The sequence below is a fragment of the Protopterus annectens genome, chromosome 7.part0 (genome assembly GCF_019279795.1).
Source record: "Protopterus annectens isolate FY-2018-M chromosome 7.part0, PAN1.0, whole genome shotgun sequence".
Classification (NCBI taxonomy): Eukaryota; Metazoa; Chordata; order Ceratodontiformes; family Protopteridae; genus Protopterus; species Protopterus annectens.
This window is the reverse complement of record NC_056739.1, coordinates 1,501,526,851-1,501,549,442: the sequence shown is the minus strand read 5'-3', so window position 1 is coordinate 1,501,549,442 and position 22,592 is coordinate 1,501,526,851.

Genomic DNA, 22,592 nt, shown 5'->3' with positions numbered 1-22,592 from the left:
GTTTCCGAAACCACATTTTTCCACTCTTCTGACCTTTAGTGTATGGTCTAGAGGGAGTAGAAAAACAGACTCCCACGGCAGAGAGAGTCTTGCCTTCCTGCTCACACCTGGTAAGGGTATCCTTCACCTGTGGTCCAAACAAAGCCGAACCATCGAAGGGGGTATTTGTGAAGGACGCCTTAAAGGGGTCAGCAAAGTTACATAACCGCATCCAGACATGTCTTCTCAAAGCCATGCCTGTACCTGCGGCCCTACTCACCACATCGGCTGCATAAGAAATGAGCCACATGGAGGAGTTGACAATAGACTTAAAGGTCGCCAGCTGGGAGTTAATCTTATCCTGAGACCCCGCAGCTGATGGATTCTGAAGGGTATCACCCAGTTCCTTGAGAAGATCCCTTTGAAGGCGGGTGAAATGGCACAGATAATTCAGCGACTGCATGGAAAAGGTCGCTGAAGAAAACATCCACTTCCCATACTTGTCCATTGTCCTAGATTCTTTATTAGGTGGATGGACAGGCACCGAAGGGTCAGCCAACTCCTTCTTAGTGGCTGCTGCCACCACCGTGGCATCAACAGGGACACCTTTTGTCAGAAATTGTTTGTCAGATGGGGCTGTAATGAACTTAATGGGCCTGCGGGGAGTTGGTTCCACTGTGTCCGGGGCTGTCAACCCTTCCGAGCCACCACTTCCATGAGCGGGTCAAAAGGTGGAGACACCCAGGAGGTGGAAGGGCGAGAACCAAATGCGTCCAGGTACACTGACTCATCCTTGGAAGGGTTAAGGGCAGTCCAGTTCCCCCTCTGCCTAAGGATCTCAAGGATGTCTAAAAAGGAGACATCCTCAGAGGGGGACCTTGAGGACCCTTCCAAATCCTCCAAGTCGGTATCAGATGTGACTGACTCGGGGGAGTCAACATGTTTCCTCTTACATTTTCTCTTCCAAGGGGGCTCCTCTGAATGATCAGGGGAGGCCTCGGAAGAGGAAGATATGCCCAATGGGGTGACCTGGAGCGTCTGTTCTCCACGCTTGGGGTCAGGAGGGTGGACAGAAACCGATGCAAGCACCATGGGGGGAGGAGTCGAAGGGGCCGATCGTGAAGCAGACACAGGAGTCAGCACACTCCTCATGACCTCAAAGGCGCCCCTATCAGCCAGAGAAGAGGGCCCCGCTCCGAAGAGACGTGAACCCCTCCCGGCACCGAGAGGGATGGCTCCGAGGCCGATGTCAGGGTCGAGCTCACCTGCGCCGAGGCCCCGAGAGGGAGAACGGGGTCGGACAAGGGTCAAACATATTAATGAGACACTATAGGAAAACTATAATAAAACTAAACTATGTCTAAAATGCAACGATCTAATATGACACATCAAAAATTTTAAAAGAGAAGGAAGAAAAGCATTCACTTATTGTGAAAAATTATGCAGCTCACAGTATATGCATCTTGTTTACAGAGGTGGCAAACAAGATCTGAGGTAGTTCAGGTAAGAGAGGGGAATTGTGGGTAGGGGAGGAGTCAAATCTCTCAGATAAACTTTGGTACAAGGCACTGACATTGGATGCAGCTGGATCTGAAAACCACACGCTGAATCAGATTAAAAAAAAAAAAAGACAACATTGGATCCACTCTAAAAGCACTACTACAACAGACAAAAGACCAGTTCAGTAGTGCTACCTACAATGTAGATAAGGACTAGTAATCTCCCCACTACCTTATCTTTTTCTCCTGTACCTACCTCCAACATAAAAAAACTCTTAACTAAACTTAAACCCACCAAATTAGCAGCAGACAACCTCCCAAGTGAATACCTACAAATTGCACCTGATGCTCTGGCCTACCAAGTATCCATCTTGATTAACCGATCTCTGTCAGAAAGTTACGTTTCCACACTGTGGAAAGTATCACATATAATTCCCCTCCACAAAGGCAGACCCTCCACAGAACTAACCAGTTACCACCTGTGATAAAAATCCTGTATTCAACATCTTTGTATCTTACATGGAAAAGGGCTAAAAACAAAACTGCTTTATGTGCTAAAGAACAAAGTCCAAAGATCTGTTTGCCTTGCGTAAACATGCTGATCACGAAAGAAATGTGCAGATGTTTGTCTCATTTTAGGGAACTAGCAGAACTTGTGATTAACTTGTAACAGTTTTTTTTCAATCACGCCCTGTGTATTTCTGGTTCTGACTGGTTTCAACTTAAACTTTGTCTGGTAAACATCCTGTTGAGTACGTGTGTGTACGCATGACGGGTTATAAAAACCCTCGCAGTCTTTGTAACAAGCAGACTGCTGACATACCATGAACAATGGAGCATGTCTCCATGCATGTAAAATAAATGCTTTTTTGCTTATCAAACCTGCATGATTCTTCCAGCTTATGTTAAGAGTATAAAATCTTTTGACATTACTGGCGCCCAACGTGGGGCCACCTCTACACGGCATGAATCGCACAAGAGACTGAAAACCTGCGCAGGTGGGGAGAGAATCTCAAACTCCCTTGAATGGAAAGACCTCTGACTACAAGGGTCGTAAGTAGAGGCCAGTCACTCTTAAGATTCAACCCGTGAGACGGTGGCGAACGGGGCGGAAGATCTGCAGCAAGGTAAGCGTAACACTTTTTTCTTTTTGTATTGTTCTCCTTTTTAAGAACAAAGGGACTAGTCATAAGGGAATCGTCTTTTGGTTTAATTTCACAAAAGAACGTTAGAGATCTCAGGAAAAGGAAACAAATTTTTTCTCTCAGATTAGAAAAATGGGAACAGGGAGTAGTTGCTGTAGTTGCAGTGACCGCTTAAACAAAAGAACTGAGGATGAACAATATATGTTCAATTTACATCCAAATAATTTAAAATTTCTAAAAAAATGGAGAAAGGATTATGAGTTTAGTGGAAATCTAAACAAATTAGAATGTCAAAATTTAGTGAAAAACTTACATAAGGATGCGGGAAATAAGGTTAAAGATAAAAAAAAATAGGATTTCCCCAGGCACAAAAGTGGTTAGAGGAAGCTAATAAAAAACATAGGGAACAGTTTCAAAACAAAAAAACTGGTGACTCGAGTGCAAAAGATACATTTTTCGTCCAAAAGGACGATAATGAAACATCTGCCGTCTGTCGCAAGGCGACGGCCCCACCCTTATATCCAAACCCGGAAACCCTTAAAACCAGTCCACCTCAGTATCAGGAAAGTGAAGAAGTGGGTCAAAGAAAAACTATACCTCCCGTAGTTTTACAAAAGCAGGTGGAGGACACTTGGACCTGCGTACCCATAGTATAGACAAATCGGAATGGAAACAAAAAGAAGCCGAAGTCAATTCGGCGTCCACAGAGTATCCCCTCACAGAAGTAGCAAATCCGCAAGCGGGGATGTCAGGACAGGGTCCCACCATTTTAGTCTATCGACCCTGGTCGCGAGAAGACATTCGAAAAGCCGTAGAAGAAATACCACACCCCAGGTTAGATATGACAAAGTTTTGTGAAGATATCGCAGGCATGATAGAAAGTTATAAGCTAAATGCTGTAGAATTGGAACAAGTGGTTCGACAAATTTTGGGCCCTGACTGGCATTTGATCTGTGGGGACTGGGATCCCATGACCAGGGTAGATAATAAGCCACTAGCCCACAGTTCGGACTCATACCAGAAACAGGTCCGGGACTTATTAGCCCGTATTTTGGATAAATGGAAGCCTAGGGCAGACTGGACTTGTATCAATAGATGTGTACAAGCGGACGATGAAAAAGTAGACAACTATTTGCAGAGACTTACCCAGTGCTTTGATAACCATAGTGGTATACAAAAAGAAATAGATCAGTCAAAGGACTCCTCGTACGAACAACAACTAAAAAATGCCTTTTTAAAAGGATGTAAAAGTGCCATTAGTAATTTCATCCAAAAGCACATGATAGACCATCGGTCTGCAGCCCCTACTGGAGTATGCAAGACATGCAGAAAAATATCTAGAAGAAAAGAAAAAAAAACAAGCTCAAACCTTTACGGTAAGTGAAGATGGAACACTTATGCTAATGCAAGGTCCAACTAACAGGGGTAGAGGAAGAGGCAGAGGCAGGGGTAGAGGAAGAGGGAATGTGGAACATTCCGAAGATTATGACGGAAGATGTAAGAGAGGAGAATGTTTTAAATGCGGTAAAAAGGGACATTTTGCGAGGGATTGCCGGTCTTCTGAAAAAGCTGAAACCACCCCGGATCATGGGTCAGCATGACTATATGATGGTGGCGGAAGTGAACCAGATCCAGATAAAGAGGCTGATTGGCCAGAGCCATGAGACAGAGTGAAGAAGAAAATTTTGAGGACGCAAACGAAGAAGGCAAGGGAGAATGTGCAGGATGGGAAAATGAAATGACTGATTTTTCAGAGGAAGGTGAATATCAGGTTGTCAATCTAACAGCACTGGCTATAACTATGCAACTAGAAGCACAACCGATAATCATACTTCAAGTAGAGGGTAAAGATGTAGAATTTTTGTGTGATTCAGGGGCCTCCAGGACCCTGCTAAAAAAACTCTGCAGTGCCATCCGATGTAACTTCTGATGACTATGTATTAGTCAAGGCAGCAAATGGCCGCATTTATAAGGAACCATTATCTAAACCCTTATGGTTCACGGACCCTGAAACTAACCAAACTATCAGGTTTCGAGTCATTATCTCCAAAATTTGCCCTGTGAACTTATTGGGAAGAGATTTGATGCATGTGTTCAGCATAGCAGCAGTACCGACTGCATCAGGAATTCTAGCCAAACGAGTAGAAATTCAAGACGTTATGTTGCAAGTAGGGCAGGGTGATTTACACTACTGGTACAGTAATGATCTTGTTGAAACTGGAACACAAAATGTAGTAAATGAGCTAACTAATTTAGCTTTAAGCAAGTATGGCACTCAGCCGCCAGAGGCGGCAAAACAACTACACTGTACAATGTATTACAGAAAGTACATAGGGCTGGAAGTCAAGTATGAGGAACAATTTTTTAAACACAAGGTGACAAAAATCCTGCTACAAAATCTCTACTGGGATAAGGTGGGAAACTCTGCAGTCACTTGTAGTCTTACAAGAGACATGCAACTACTTTTTAGAAATAATTCCATTGCACATGTTTCTGTGACTAGAGAGGAACAGATGGCATGGTACTTAGTAGGGAGAAAAGTCACTGAATGGTCTAAAATGGCACTGGAACAGCTGGCATGTAAGGGGGTCCAAGAACAAAAATTAAACTGGGTTACCCAAGCCAGGCCAATGGTGCACCTCCGCGAAGATAGACTAACACCACCAGGAGGTGGAACATGGTGACTATATCTCCTGACCCCGCAAGAAGACTTAAAACTACAATCAGTGCCAGACTCCTTATGGTCCTGCGGACAGGATGACATCGGGCTAATAAGGACGGCAGGGCAAGTTAGGATAACACCAAAATCCGATTTTAGACCTCACAAGCGACAGTACCCCTTGAGCAAAATGGTGGAAGCTGGAATCTTACCAGTAATTACGGCTTTACTGGGGGCGGGGGTTTTAATCCCATGTGTGGATTCAACGTGCAATACACCCTTGTTCCCAGTACGGAAACTGGACGGAACATGGAGAATGGTACAGGATTTGCAGGCTGTAAACGCTGCTATAGTACCAAGGGCTCCTGTAGTTCCAGACCCATCCGTCCTGTTAAATGATATCTTACCCACCGATAAGTATTTTTCCGTAATTGATATTAGTAATGCATTCTTTTCTATCCCCCTGCAGGAAGATAGCAGGTTTTGGTTTGCCTTTACGTTCATGGGAAAGCGGTATACATACACACGATTACCGCAGGGATATTGTGAGAGTCCTATGATTTTTTCGCAGGAAATGTCGGCAAATCTGGCTCAATTCCAACCAGAACAAAGCTGCCACCTACTGCTGTATGTGGACGACATCCTGCTGGCTGCACCCACGGAAACTGCATGTGAGTCCGAACCTATCAGACTGGTACACTTTTTGGCACACGAGGAACATAAGGTAAATAAATCTAAGTTACAATTTTGTAAAACTGAAGTGCGGTATTTAGGTTATACCATTTCCATGGCAGGTAAACAGCTAGATAACCACAGAAAAGAAGCTATTTTACAGGCACCGATGCCAAATACAAAAAAGGAAATGTCTTTTTTAGGAATAACAAATTTCTGTCGTAGTTGGATCCCCAACTATGCTGAGGAGGTCGGGCCTCTGTCGGAACTTATTTTTGCATTTCCCATGGCAGCACGTGAAGCACTGAAATGGTCAAATAGGGCTATACAGGCATTCACAAGGGTAAAACAGTTAATAGCAGGATCCGCAACTCTTAGTTTTCCAGATTACACCAAACCTTTTGTCCAAACAGTTGATTGTAAGCAGGGTTTTATGACATCAGTCTTGTTACAAAACTATGGAAGTAAATTACGACCGCTAGCTTTTTACTCCGGTAAATTAGATTCTGTAGCATGCTCTCTACCACATTGCGTGCAGGCCGTGATAGCAGCAGCACAAGCTGTGCAGGCATCTGCAACCTTGGTTTTATTTCATGATCTTACCCTACGGGTCCCACACTCTGTCGCAGTAATTCTGCTGCAGGACAAGGTTACTTTTCTTTCTCTGAGCAGACACTTGTCTTGCATGACGATGTTACTTTTGCAACCACACATGACTATTGAACGGTGCACCACTCTCAATCCGGCAACTTTGTTACCTACGGCGGAAGATGGTACCCCTCACGTATGTTTGGATTTAATACACTCAAATGTTTTGCCAAGACCAGACCTCAAGGACCAACCTTTGGCAAACTCAGATTGGACCCTGTTTGTAGATGGGTCAGCACGTAAAAATGAAGCAGGCAATTTCACAGGTGGGTTATGCAGTAACCACTGAAACTGCAATAACAGAGGCAAAACCCCTCCCCAGGAACATGTCCGCACAGGGGGCAGAATTAATTCCTTTAACAAGGGCATGCACTATTTCAAGGGACAAAATAGTTACTGTCTATACTGACAGCCAATATGCATTTTCTATGGTACATGTCTTTGCACAGCAATGGAAAAATAGGGGAATGGTTACAGCCTCAGGAAAGGAAATAACCCACAAGGATCTAATACTCCAGCTCCTGCAAGCTGTCCAACTACCACGGGGACTGGCCATCTGTAAGTGTGCAGCGCACACAAATGCCAAAGATCCAGTGTCACTTGGAAATGCACTGGCGGACAAAGCCGCAAAAGATGTAGCGTTAGCATCTACTTTTGCACTCGAGGACACACACACTGAAATACATCCAACAGATAAATTTGATTTACAAACCTTGCAGGTAATGCAGGAGCTTAGTATGGCTCGAGAAAAACAACGATGGCTTAAGTATGGGGCTACACAAAGGCAAGGAATCTTTTTAGGTCCAAATGACAAATATGTCTTATCAATAAATCTTTTTAGATATGCCTCTCTAGTGACACATGGCCCATCCCATTTGGGGCCTATGGCAATGATTCAAATAGTACATCAGCTTTTTTGGACCAAAGGCTTTATAGCGTATGTCAAACGGTTTTGTTTATCGTGCTTACTTTGCGCACAATTTCACGGGGGAGGGGTTCAAGTTGCCCCGGCAACATTTCCAGTACCCCCGTACCCATTCCACACAATCTGTATGGACTTTATTGAACTCTCTCTAGTTCAACAAAAGCGTTTTGGGTTAGTCATTATCAACGCTTTCACTAAATGGGTTGAGGCATTCCCAGTAACACACCCGGATGCGCTGTCGGTAGCCAAAACTCTTACAAATAACATTATTCCTCACTTTGGGCTACCTGCACGTATCTACTCAGATAATGGCACGCACTTCATGAACCAAATTATTCAAAAACTGGCTACTGTTTTTCAAATTGATTTAAAACATCACTGCGCCTACCACCCACAGTCAGCAGGGTTGGTTGAACGCCATAATGGCATTCTTAAGGGCAAGCTGCGTAAACTCATGGCTGAGACACATCAGTCTTGGATCAACTGCTTACCCCTGGCACTCCTATCTATGCGCACCACTCCCACTTCCAAAGGTGTTACACCATTTGAATTATTGTATGGGAGACCGTACCACGTCTCGCAGTGGCAAGGTCTTTTGCCTGCGGAACGTGAGGGGGGTGAGGAGGTAGCAGATTATATGAGAAAATTGCTGACCAAAACTAACACCTCTCTAATAAATGATTGCATTCCAGATCAGAAGACAACTAAAATCTTGGAAGTAAAACCTGGAGACTGGATTTGGCTCAAAATCGTGAAAAGAAAGACGTGGGCATCACCAAAGTGGGAAGGACCGTATCAGGTACTAATTGCAACACCCACTGCAGTCCGAATAAAAGAGCGAACCTCGTGGATCCATCTCACACACTGCAAACTGGTAAAACAGTTTGAGTTGGACAAAAGCTTGAGTTCCCCTGAGGAACAATAATTAAAAGTAGAGTGTAATTATTTTTGTTTTAGTGTAAATATTTGATTAAAAAGATGCAAAAAGGCGAGGGAAAAGAACAGTCTTTTCCACAAAGATATTGTAAAGTAATTCTGTTTACAGTAATTGTAACTGTTGTTTTTCTGTTTTGGCCATTTCTATTTTCTAACTAAACCAACCAGGTTAAAAGGGACAAGCATGCAAATTGGCACCCACCTTTCAATACATACCAAGCTATACAAATTACGTATGCAGTGTCTCTGAATATTTCAAATTGTTGGGTTTGTATTGCCATCCCCACTGTACATGGGGAACTAATGTTAGACACAGTCCCACTGGGGACAAATGAGACTTGGATGAATCTAATCTTTGATACGTCAAATATCACGTCACGAAGCAAGGTAGCTCTGCAGCTACTCAGTCGGAAAAATGGAACAGTATGTTTTCAGAAAAATGGCAGAGATAAGGTGGGGCAGAGCCAGTGTAATGTAACGGTGACCCACAACTGTAATGAAGATAACTCAGGATGTGTGACAAACTTTACCCCCATAAAAAGACTTGTAAAGGACCCTAATTTCTTTCAAAAATGAGATCTGTGTACTACCTGTTATTTTCAGGATTGTTAGAAGTAGGGGATCGATTTGATCCCATTAATGTCACTATTAAAGTAAAAGATTGTTATTTTATATGCGGAAGAAAAGCTTATAAGTGGTTGCCTAATAACTGGTCAGGGAGTTGCTTCTTGGGATATTTGGTACCAGCAATTAGACATGTAAATGTACTACCCCAAGGTAAAATACGAAATGTACGCACTGTTAATAAACCTGTTAACCCCATAGGTAACATCGACGCATCCTGGATCTATCATCATGATTTGGCTCATAGCAGCAGCAAGGCATTATCACATATGGACTTAGGTGATGATGTTATTTCTGGTGCTGGTATTCTGCCAGCATACAGGACAGTAAAATCTATCTGGGAACTTAGAAAACTGTCTAAATTGTTAGAGACTCTGAGCAATGCGACTTTTTCTGCGCTAGAATTGGTGACGGACGAGTTAACGGCAATGAGAACAGTAGTGTTGCAGAACCGTATGGTGCTCGATTTCACCCTAGCGGCAAAAGGAGGTACTTGCGCTCTTATCCAAGAGGAGTGCTGTTCGTTTATACCTGATAACGAGCACGAGATCCAAAGCCATCTTGAGATGATCCAAAAGGTATCTGAACTGACTAAACCAGGACAAAACCCGTTAACTGATTTTTTCCAAAATTGGTTTGGAAGTTGGGGAACTGTACTGATGAATGTCTTAATTGCTGTATGTGTAGGTGCTATCATATTTTTATTTTTAAGTTGTTGCTGCATTCCTTGTGTTCGATTAATAACGTCAAATGTAATCTCTGCTAACGCCACTAAGACTTACTATTCAAATGTAAACCAAGGTTCATGTGAAGATATGGTACCAATAGAAAAGGATTATCTGTGATACAAAAATGTTGTTAGGGGGGAAATGTGATAAAAATCCTAAAAAAAAACAAAAAAACAGAAGTGCCAGTATTCCAAGCAGCACAAACGAATAATTCCACGAACAGATAATTTTTAGCACTTTCAATCACTTTTTATTTTTTGTGACCTTCTTCAGAAACTTCTAATCTTGTCTGTTACTTCCTTTTATACTCATACAACAGGAAATTGCATCATAATTAAACAATTTTCTCACTCCTAAGTTACATGTAAAATGTATCTAATATTTGCAAAAATTAAAAATGCATGAATTATTATTCTACAATGTGACATTATAATAAAAGTATATATAATTATCTATACAGTAAAAAACATTTTAAATTGATCATGTCATTTAATCCGGGAAACTTGTCAGCTCCCAGATATAACTGCCAATATGCTTCTTTACATTCTAAAATATTGTTTAAGTCCCCATTCAAAGTAACTTTGTCTACACTGTCTAAAACAAAAAATTCAAACTTTTTGAATTCCTTACAAATAGTGGAATGTCTGAATAAAGCATTGGATTTGTCATTCTTCCTTATAGCTAAATTGTGTTCATAGATACACCTTTTTAATTTTCTTTTGGTTTTACCTATGTAGTACTGTCTACATGTCACACAACTCGCTACATAAACAATCAATTCACTATTGCAATTAAAATAGTTCTTAGCCCAAAAAGTTTCATTAAATTGCCCTATAGTGACAAAAGAAGTGTTACTTATAAACCTACACTGCCTGCAATTGTTACAACTGTAGGTTCCCTTTTTTATAGCACAAGCTCTGGAGGGTTTTTTAGATTCTCCATGAAACTCTAACATGTTCTTGATGTTTGAAATCTTTTTGTAAGTGAATTTGGGACATAGACCCTAAGTCTTTGTTTCCTAAAATGATCTTCCAATTTTCTATTATTATGCTTTTAATCTCCCACATTTCATTTACAATGGGAATCGGAAACGATGTTCTGTAATCATTTTTGCTCTCTATTGTACCATTGTGTTCACACAAATTCCCAGCCTCTATCATGATTTCTGTTGACTGTAATATAGGTTTGGCTACATTTTTTCTCAAAAGTAGGACCTCTTTTTCTATTTTTTTGATCTCCACTTTTTGTTGTAGCCTCTTTTTTGAAAAAGTTTGTTCAAAATTTCACCTTCTTGTAAAAATATATCCTCATCTGATGTCAACCTACTCAGTCTTATATACTGTCCCTTGATGACTCCCTTCTTCATATGGACAGGATACAAACTGTCATTGTGCAGATACTGATTTGAAAAATAGGGCTTTCTATAAATTTTACTGGAGAATGTCTTGTTCTCCTTGTTAATTCTTATGTTAATATCCAAAAAGTTGATTGCATTACCAAATTCTCCTATTTTGAAGTACAGAAATGAAGTAGTATTGTTGAGGTCTTTTACGAATTCTTCGAATTCTGATTGATCTCCTGACCATAGAAAAATCAAGTCATCTATAAATCTGTAATATATTTTAACCTTAGTAAAATTTGGATGACTTTCTAAATGCTTTTGTTCCCAGTTTGCCATAACAATATTCGCAAACGCCGTAATAAGTTCAACATTGGGAAATTGTTGATAGATTTTAGGTTATATCTAAGAAAGTTGAATTTGGACTATATCATGCATGATTTAGCATATACAAACAACAGGGACAAAGGAAGTATTAAGAAACCAAGTACTTATAACCCACCTTTACTGAATACCTTACAGGTTTTCCAGAATTCTTGTGAAAATGAGTTTAGAAAAATCAAAGGTAACATTCACGACAAAAATCTGTCTGAGAATGAGATAAAAGCTTTACGATCTCTAAGTAATGACAGAAACATTAGAGTAATGAAAGCCGACAAAGGTGGGAAGATAGTCATCATGAATACAGATCAATATGAAAGTAATATAGAAAACTCTTTAGCAGACGGTAGTGTATACAAAAACATCAGTATAGAAGTAGTTAAAGCAGAATACAACACAATAAACAGTTTTCTATTTGATATGTTCAGTCAAGGGGATATAGACATTGATAGTTATGAATACATGTTAGTTGAAGAACCCAGAATGCCAAATCTATTTGGAATTCCAAAAATTCAGGAGAATAATGAAAATATTCCATTTAGACCTATTATATCAGCAAGGATGTCCAAAACTGAAAACATTTCCATATGGTTGGACAAAATATTAAATCCAATAGTCCAAAAATCCAAATATCATTTAAGAGACTCCTGCACTTATTAGAAATTCTAAGGAATCATTCAATTGATAATACAGAGTTAAGTTTTGGAACATTAGATGTAAAAAGTCTGTATACATCTATAGATCAACACACAGGGATAGAATACATGAGAGAGTACTTAGGTAGGAATTCCACATTACCAAGTACAAAAATAAACACTTGCTGTAGTCTTATGGAAATAATACTAGAAAATATTTTTTTCAACTTTAACAAGAGAATGTATCAGCAAACATTGGGAGTGGCTATGGGTGCCACAGTGGCTCCGGCGTTTGCGAATATTGTTATGGCAAACTGGGAACAAAAGCATTTAGAAAGTCATCCAAATTTTACTAAGGTTAAAATATATTACAGATTTATAGATGACTTGATTTTTCTATGGTCAGGAGATCAATCAGAATTCGAAGAATTCGTAAAAGACCTCAACAATACTACTTCATTTCTGTACTTCAAAATAGGAGAATTTGGTAATGCAATCAACTTTTTGGATATTAACATAAGAATTAACAAGGAGAACAAGACATTTTCCAGTAAAATTTATAGAAAGCCCTATTTTGCAAATCAGTATCTGCACAATGACAGTTTGCATCCTGCCCATATGAAGAAGGGAGTCATCAAAGGACAGTATATAAGACTGAGTAGGTTGACATCAGATGAGGATATATTTTTACAAGAAGGTGAAATTTTGAACAAACTTTTTCAAAAAAGAGGCTACAACAAAAAGTGGATCAAAAAAATAGAAAAATAGGTCCTACTTTTGAGAAAAAATGTAGCCAAACCTATATTACAGTCAACAGAAATCATGATAGAGGCTGGGAATTTGTGTGAACACAATGGTACAATAGAGAGCAAAAATGATTACAGAACATCGTTTCCGATTCCCATTGTAAATGAAATGTGGGAGATTAAAAGCATAATAATAGAAAATTGGAAGATCATTTTAGGAAACAAAGACTTAGTAGATATTTTTTGTATATGTCCCAAATTCACTTACAAAAAGATTTCAAACATCAAGAACATGTTAGAGTTTCATGGAGAATCTAAAAAACCCTCCAGAGCTTGTGCTATAAAAAAGGGAACCTACAGTTGTAACAATTGCAGGCAGTGTAGGTTTATAAGTAACAATTCTTTTGTCACTATAGGGCAATTTAATGAAACTTTTTGGGCTAAGAACTATTTTAATTGCAATAGTGAATTGATTGTTTATGTAGCAAGTTGTGTGACATGTAGACAGTACTACATAGGTAAAACCAAAAGAAAATTAAAAAGGCGAATCTATGAACACAATTTAGCTATAAGGAAGAATGACAAATCCAATGCTTATTCAGACATTCCACTATTTGTAAGGAATTCAAAAAGTTTGAATTTTTTGTTTTAGACAGTGTAGACAAAGTTACTTTGAATTAGGACTTAAACAATATTTTAGAATGTAAAGAAGCAAATTGGCAGTTATATCTGGGAGCTGACAAGTTTCCCGGATTAAATGACATGATCAATTTAAAATGTTTTTACTGTATAGATAATTATATATACTTTTATTATAATGTCACATTGTAGAATAATAATTCATGCATTTTTAGTTTTTGCAACTATTAGATACATTTTACATGTAACTTAGGAGTGAGAAAATTGTTTAATTATGATGTAATTTCCTGTTGTATGAGTATAAAAGGAAGTAACAGACAAGATTAGAAGTTTCTGAAGAAGGTCACAAAAAATAAAAAGTGATTGAAAGCGCTAAAAATTATCTGTTCGTGGAATTATTCGTTTGTGCTGCTTGGAATACTGGCACTTCTGTTTTTTTGGTTCTCTGAGTGTTGTTCGTGGTGCAGTTTCACAGTATATCGGTGATAAAAATCCTGTATTCAACATCTTTGTATCTTACATGGAAAAGGGCTAAAAACAAAAAGTACAGTTTTGTACCTACCATAAATGTAGATGTCCGAGAGGTATGCATCTGCAGTCCTAACAAATGGGTTGTCCTGCCTCAGGCAGCCCTTCGGTCGGCCGGATTCCAAAGTCTGGGTCTGGCCTCGGCTGATGTCGCACTTCACCCGACATCATAGCTGCTGTCAACTGGGTATAAAGGCATCAGCCGACGCCATTTTCCTCAGTGTTTCTTGCCCCAGATGCCAGGTGCCCTCTAGGAAGGCTAAATTTGGATAAATGCAAATGATTCCAAACAGTAGAGAGCAAATAAAAATAAACATGTATATACATATATACAAACAAACAAATACACCATAATAGATTCCCCCAGCTAGCTACAAGATGGGCAAATACCCTAGGAGTACCACAGAGGGGAAGGAGGGTGGGTAATCCTGACTGCAGATGCATACCTTTTGGACATCTACATTTATGGTAGGTACAAAACTGTACTATGTCCTTCAAGGATGCATCTGCAGTCCTAACAAATGGGTAGAATACCATAGCCAAACTGGGGGAGGAGGCACTAAGAGTTTATGGTGTAGTTAAGATCCCTTGCAAAACAGCATTGGCAAAACCTGCTCGGGATCTGGAGTATAAAGGTAGATTATAATGCTTGGCAAATGTATGCACGGAGCTCCAAGTAGCAGCCTCTAAAATGTCTTTGGTAGCCACTCGTAAGAAAGCTGTAGTAGTGGCTGTAGCCCTTGTGGAGTGAGGTCTGATGTTTTCTGGAGTTGCCTTTCCATGAAAAGAGTAACAAAATCTAATGCAATTTCCTATCCATTTTGAGATTGTCTGTTTTGAAATTGCTTTTCCTTCCATTCCTGTTGCATATGTTACCAGAAGCTGGTCAGTTTTTCTATTGTTCTTGGTTCTGTCCAGGTAGTAGCGCAATTGTCTGTGCACATCCAAGGTATGCAGTAGTCTTTCCCCCCTGTTCTGTGGGTTGGGGAAGAATGTTGGTAGGTGGATTGCTTGGTTTAATGATACCCTGGAGACCACCTTTGGCATAAAAGTAGGATTAGTTCTCATGGACACTCTATCCTGATGGAAGATAAGGAAGGGCTGTACTGCCATTAATGCCTGTAATTCAGAAACCCTTCTTGCTGAAGTGATTGCAAGCAGGAATGCAGTTTTCCAAGATAAGTACTGTAATTCTGCTGTTGCTGCTGGTTCAAAAGGGGGGAGTGTCAACTTTTCTAACACAAAGTTCAAGTCCCATGTAGGCAATGGTGGTTTCCTTGGTGGCTTTACATTTTAATTCCTCTCAGAAACTGCCTGAGTAGAGATTGAGAAAAGACTGGAGGATCCATGTTGTATTCTGCTGAAATTGCTGATGCATGAATCTTAATGGAGGAGTAAGACAGGCCATTGTGGAAAAGCTCTGCTAAATATTCCAGGATGTTAGCTATGTTTGCCAATGATGCATCTACTCCTTTTGTTGCACTCCAAATGAGATATCTTTTCCATTTTGCTGAATAAGTTTTCCTTGTTGAGGGTCTGCGAGCCTCCAAGATAATGTCTTTAACCCTTTGAGATAAATCTGGGTTATTTTGTCTTATGTAATGTTCCAAGCAGCTAGCTGCAGTGTTTTCAAGTTTGGATGCAGGATTTTGAAGTTGTTCTGTGTTAGCAGTAGAGGAACTAGGGGTAGAGGCCATGCCTGTTCCCGAGACATACTCCTCAGTAGCGGGTACCAATGTTGCCTCGGCCAGTCTGGAGCTATCAAGATGATCCTTGGGTGATCTTCTTTGATCTTCAGTAGCACTTTGTGCATCAAAGGAAGAGGTGGGAATGCATATGCTGTCAGGTTTTCCCAACTGAAGGATAGGGAGTCCACCTTCCAAGCAAGTGGGTGGTATGTCCTTGTGCAGAATTTTTTCAATTGGTGGTTGTGTGGGGATGCGAACAAGTCTATTTCTGGTAGTCCCCATTTCCTTGTAATGGATTTGAAGATGTCTGGATGCAGCATCCATTCGTGGGCATCCGTGGTAGTTCTGCTTAAGATGTCTGCTAGTATATTTTCTTTTCCTGGCACAAATATGGCCTGGAGCTGAATGTTGAGGTTCAGGGCCACATTCCAGAGGTCCATTGCCATCCGCATAGAGGATATGAATGTGTGCCTCCCTGTTTGTTGATATACCACATAACTGTGGTGTTGTCCGTCCTTATCAGCAAATGACCCTGTTGAAGAAACGGTCTGAATGTCTGAATTGCCTGCTTGACTGCCAGCATCTCTTTTTGATTTATGTGTAGGTTCAGCTGGTCTTGAGTCCATAAGCCTTGTATGCACTTGTCCACCATGTGTGCCCCCAACCGAGGTCTGAGGCGTCCGTGGTGATAGTCTGGCTTGGGTGAGGCCTGTGGAAGGGCAGTCCTTTGTTCAATTGACAGGCCTGGGCCCACCACTGGAATTCTTGCTTCAGGCATGGAATTATTGGAATTTGGGTTTCTAGGCTGTGCTTGTGCTGAGACCATAAATTCCTCAGGTACCATTGCAACTTCCTCATATGTAGTCTGGCATGTGGAATCAATATTATGCAGGATGCCATGTAACCCAGGGCTTGCAGGATTTTCCTTGCTGTAAGCTGGTTCTGCGTTGTTAATGCCATGAAATAGAGTGGTAGTTGCTTCTGTTTTTCTGCTGTGAGGAATGCCATCTGGTTTGATGTGTCTAGTTCTGCACCCAAGAAAGTTATCCTTTGGGATGGTATCAGCCTTGACTTTTTTGTGTTGACTGTGTATCCCAGGGCTTGCAGTAGGTGAATAACCTTTCTCAAATCTTTTGTTAATTTGTTTTTGCTGTCCGCTTGTAACAGGCAGTCGTCCAGGTATGGATAAATTTGAATTCCCTGAAGCCTGCAATGAGCAATTACTGATGCCAGGCATTTCGTGAACACTCTGGGCGCAGTAGATAAGCCAAAAAGCAATGCTGAGAATTGATAATGCTCTGATCCTGCAAGAAATCTGAGGTATCTTCTGCAATTTGGTCGTATGGGGACGTGCAGGTATGCCTCCTTGAGATCCAGAGTCACCAGCCAAGACTCCTTGCCCAGCATGGGAAGAAGTTGCTGTAGGGTCAGCATCTTGAATTTTGGAACAATGAGATATGTGTTCAGAGCGGACAGGTCAAGGATAGGTCTCCATTGGTTTTCCTTTCTTGGTACCAGGAAAAGCCTGGAATAAAATCCTTGTCCTTGTTCCATAGCCGGTACCTTTTCTATAGCTCTCATCCTTAGTAAGTGGTCTATTTGCTCTAGAGCGTTTGTCTTTTGGTTTGGAGGTAGGTTTGGCATTCCTCTCTTCCTTGGAAGAGTATGGAAGTGAAACCTGTAGCCTTTGTCTATTGTCTGTAAAATCCATTTGTCTCCTGTAATGTAATGCCAGTTTACTGAAAATAAGGCTAGCTTTCCACCTAAGGGTGCTTCTAGTTGTTCCCTGGTAGGCGGTTTCAGAGCCAAGTCACTGTGATTGTCCTGTGGAAGTGGTAGTGGCTGGATCTGTGGCAGTACTTCTCTGGTTGTCAGGCTGCCACTGACGTCCCCTTTAGGCACCTCTGGATTGACCTCTGCCTCTTGGGTGCCTATTTCTGCTTCTCTGTGCTCTGGTGGTGTCTGGAAAGGACCAATTCTTGGAAGGCCAGTTCCTACTAAACCTCGGAGGCTGGACCTGTAAGAAATCCTTGACTGTCTGGACAGATTTCGCTTTTTCTTCCACCTTCTTCAACACTTGCTGTGCAGGGGAGCCAAACTGTGTTTTTCCATGGGAGCATCTAGAAGCTTTGACTTTACATGGTCTGGTAAGGATTGCTCTTTTAACCATGCATGCCTTCTGATCACTGTACCAGTCATAGCTGATCTAAAGGAAGCCTCCAGTGCATCATAGCCACATTTTAAGGAATGATTACTGACCTGCTGAGTGTTATGTACCAAATCCTGAAGGGACTTACGGTCTAAAGGCTCAGGCGAGGACAGTTTTTTAGTTAGCTGATCTAACAGAAATTCCTGATACTGAATCATGTGGAATTGACAGTTTAAGGCCCTAGCCGAAAGAGTAGCAGAAGTATAAACTTTTTACCCCATCTCTCTAATGCCCTAGATTCTCTTTCAGAGGGAGGGTTTTGGCAGAGGCAGCTGCTACAGCTTTGGGGCCCTGTGAAATAGTTTCAGGATCTGCAATAGGAGCCTTATACAAGTGATAATGTGTGTCCGAACCCTGTAGTATCTGTCGGGCTTAGCAGGGGCCGGAGGAAGAGAGTCAGGGCAGTACAAGCATCATTAAATGCATCATCCACAACTGTAAGTACTGGCGGAATGGCTAAAGGCCTATGCTGTGGCAAATGTAAAAAGGTCCTAAGCCTTTTCCTAGAGTCTGAAAAATCCTGGCCCTGCCATTGAAATTGTTCTCTCATAGCATGCAAGGTTTCCCCAAAAGAAAATTCCTCAGGAGGAGAGGCAGAAGGGATGGAGTCTTCTGCATCAGAGTCCTCATATGGAGAATAAGGGCCTTCTGGAGGATTTGTATTTTCTGAATCATCAGAGGAGTAATCTGTAGAAACTGGCTCAGGGGGCTCTGCTCTAGGCCTCTTCTCTGGAGGGGGGTGAGAGGCCCTGTCAGGGTGAGACTGGGATCCCCTGATCAAAGAAATGAGATCCTCTGCTAGACTAAGCATTTGAGTACTAGAGCTAGGCCTGTGAGAGGGGGTTTTAGCAGGCACGGTCTTTGAAGATTTAGCTGCTTTAGCCCTGGAAAAAGCCTTAATTGACATGGATGCAGGGGGCCTAGCAGCTCCACGTGCAGGAGTAGATATATCTAAAGGGATAGTATCTGATAAATCCTGAGAACCTGTAAGAGCAGGTGGAATTTCAGTAGCAGATGCAGCCATGCTGGATGAGGCCTCGGCTGTAGGAGGTATGCTTTCGGCCGAAGGAAGAATCGTGGACTCGGTTTCAGCCGAAACCAAGACACTCGTGGTTGGCTTAACCGCGGTTTCAGCCGAAACCGCGGACCGCGAGTGTCGGTCCTTTTCCTTACGCTTTTTAGCTAATTGGGAAGTCTGAGTCTCCGACGGCATGTTGTAAGCAAAAGCGGAGCCGAAAAACTCCTCTGCAAACTCCGACCGACGTCTAAGTGTCCGTCGGTTGAAGAAAGCACAGGCTAGACAAGCTGCTACGTCGTGGTCTGGGCCTAAACAAGGTAGGCAATAAGAGTGGAAATCTTTATGAGGTATTTGTTTCCCACAAGTTAAACAGTTATTCACTTTTTCTGACATCGGCTGAGGCAAGAAAGAGTCCCCAACGGGGTACTTAGCTTTTTAGAAGTCTTCGGTAGTAGCAATCTCTGGTTCTGACCGACCGGCACTTGCGAACAGCTTCTGCTTCGGGTGCCACGCGGCAAGAAAGACTGAGGAAAATGGCGTTGGCTGATGCCTTTATACCCAATTGACAGCAGCTATGACGTCGGGTAAAGTGCGACATCAGCCGAGGCCAGACCCAGACTTTGGAATCCGGCCGACCGAAGGGCTGCCTGAGGCAGGACAACCCATTTGTTAGGACTGCAGATGCATCCTTGAAGGACATCTGCTTTATGTGCTAAAGAACAAAGTCCAAAGATCTGTTTGCCTTGCGTAAACATGCTGATCATGAAAGAAATGTGCAGCTGTTTGTCTCATTTTAGGGAACTAGCAGAACTTGTGATTAACTTGTAACAGTTTTTTTTCAATCACGCCCTGTGTATTTCTGGTTCTGACTGGTTTCAACTTAAACTTTGTCTGGTAAACATCCTGTTGAGTACGTGTGTGTACGTGCGGAGGGGGTTATAAAAACCCTCGCAGTCTTTGTAACAAGCAGACTGCTGACATACCATGAACAATGTAGCATGTCTCCATGCATGTAAAATAAATGCTTTTTTGCTTATCAAACCTGCGTGATTCTTCCAGCTTATGTTAAGAGTATAAAATCTTTTGACACCACCCCATAGCTATTTTCTTTCCACTCTACAAAATACTAGAGAGATGCATACACTCTCAGGTCTCAGACTACCTCCTTACTAACAACCTCCTTTCCAGTACTCAGCATGGTTTCCGACCAAACCATAGCACCACCACTGCCTTACTCTCCTTTACTAACACTATCCTTCAGCATAAAAACAATGGCTATCTCTCCTCTGCTACTTTCCTAGACCTATCTAAAGCATTTGACATGGTCCCACACAAACAACTTATCTCTGTCCTCAATAACCTATCCTTCTTTCAATCAGTCACCAACCGGTTTCAGAGTTACCTGTCTGACCGCCAACAATCCGTTGTATGGCAGAATGACAAATCTCCCCAACTACCTGTCTCCATAGGGGTTCACCAAGGCTCCATCCTTGGACCCCTACTCTTCTCTGTTTACACCAATAATCTAGCCTCTGCAACCAAACATGGCACACTCATACAATACGCAGATGACTCAACCATCATCTGCTGAGCCCAGTCCCTACCCAAACTGCAAAAAGTCACACAGGAAGCCTTTTCCTCTGTTGAAACTTGGTTATCCGATGCCCAATTAATAGTCAACCCAAACAAAACTAAACTACTCATCTTCCAACTCAGCAAACATACTCAAAACAACTCTCACTTTAACATCACGGCAAAAGACAACACCACTATATACCCAACTGAACACACCAAATTGCTAGGAGTGGAAATAGACAATAAACTAAAATTTGACATTCACATATCCATGACCATAAAGAAGTCCACAAAAAACTAGGAGCATTATACAGAAATAAGCAACTTCTCACCAAAGCAGAAAAGATTTCAATAGCAAATTCCCACCTTATCTCCACCCTACTTTATGCCTCTCCAATATATGCCAACCTAAGGCAATGCAATCTAAACAAGCTAGAGACCTGCTACAACAAAATCGCCAAATTCGCCACAGGGGCATCCTACCGTAGTCACCACTGTCTCTCACTTGCTGAACTGGGCTGGCTTGAACTCCCTCACCTCCTTCAGTGGTATCAACTCTCACTCGCCCACAAACTAGTAAACCATCCACTAAATGTTCCATCCCTCCAGAATCTACTCCAACCCTATCGCACCACCAGACCACTAAGATCCAGCAACAAAAATCACTTGCAGATCACTAAAGCCAATAACTCTGCTGGTGAAGCACTATTCTCTTGCACCATAGCCAAATTATGGAACTCCCTTCCACCCACAATTACCTCCGTACCATCATGCACCCACTTCAAAACTTTGCTAAAAGCGCACCTAAAAATATGCTGGCTATGCCCTTGCAACTCCCACTCTAATATCACCCACCCCATCCAACCACTACCTTTCTTTCCACTCCACTAACTACCTTGATTATAGCAAGCTCAGATGTTCATAAGCCTAGTGCTTATTATACAGCAGGAACTTCTTATTGTAACATTTCTTAATGTCTGTTATGTACTTCACAGATAAAGATTCTAGTTGTCTACTGATGTACTATGTTCTTCATCTGTAAATATGCTGTAAGTAATTGCTATGTTAAATTGTTAATCGCTATGTAATCCAATGTAACTACTGTCTGTTTATTTTAACTGTGGAGCTTTTCTCCCCGGGCCTCCGATGAAAATGGACCTATGTCCAGTCGGACACTCCCGGTCAACAAATGTAAATAAATGAATAAACATAAATAAATAAATAAAGAGAAGGTAGCAAACAAAATACCTACAATGGTATAGTAAAACTATTAGATAACTAGTACTAACAAGAAAACAACAGCACAAAAGGTGTGATAAATGTCTAAGGGAAAGACCTTTTTTAGGTAAGGGGATGAAAAGAAAAACTATACAGAAAAGCCAAGTTATGGCACTAAAAATAACAGTCGACTGATTACTGAGAAAATTCAAAGGTGGAAAAAGCCAAAAAGGTAAGAAAAACTTAGCCAAGGTGAGCCTGAACCAACAAATCACATCCATACTCTACGAGCGGCAAACAAGATCTAAGTTAATGTTGGGAATAGGAGGGGAATATGGGTAAGAGGAGAAGCCTGAGCTATGGATCTTTTAATTCTGGAAAAATGGCCAATATCAGATCAGAGGTCAGATGTGAAACCCATCCGTTGAGGAATGGATGGCTAAGACAATGTCAAATAGTACAGTTGTGTAAAATCTTACCATAATGATAGATGTCCTTCTCTTCACCACTGCAGTATTCCAAACATGTGGGATATAGCCTGCAAGGCCACCCGACATCCGGCCAGAATACCAAAGCCTTTAGGCTGCCATAGGATATACCATACATCACTAGTATACTCCCTGTACAGCAAAGGGCATAAAAGGGACATCCGGATGTACCCACCTCAGAACATACAGCCCCAGTAGGAATGCCAGTCCAAGATAAAACAATATGTGAACAGAACATCCAGAAGATAGAAAAGTACTAGGGGAAAAGAGGGAGGGAGTGAATAATGAGGGCCAGTTCCAGAGCTTCCATTCA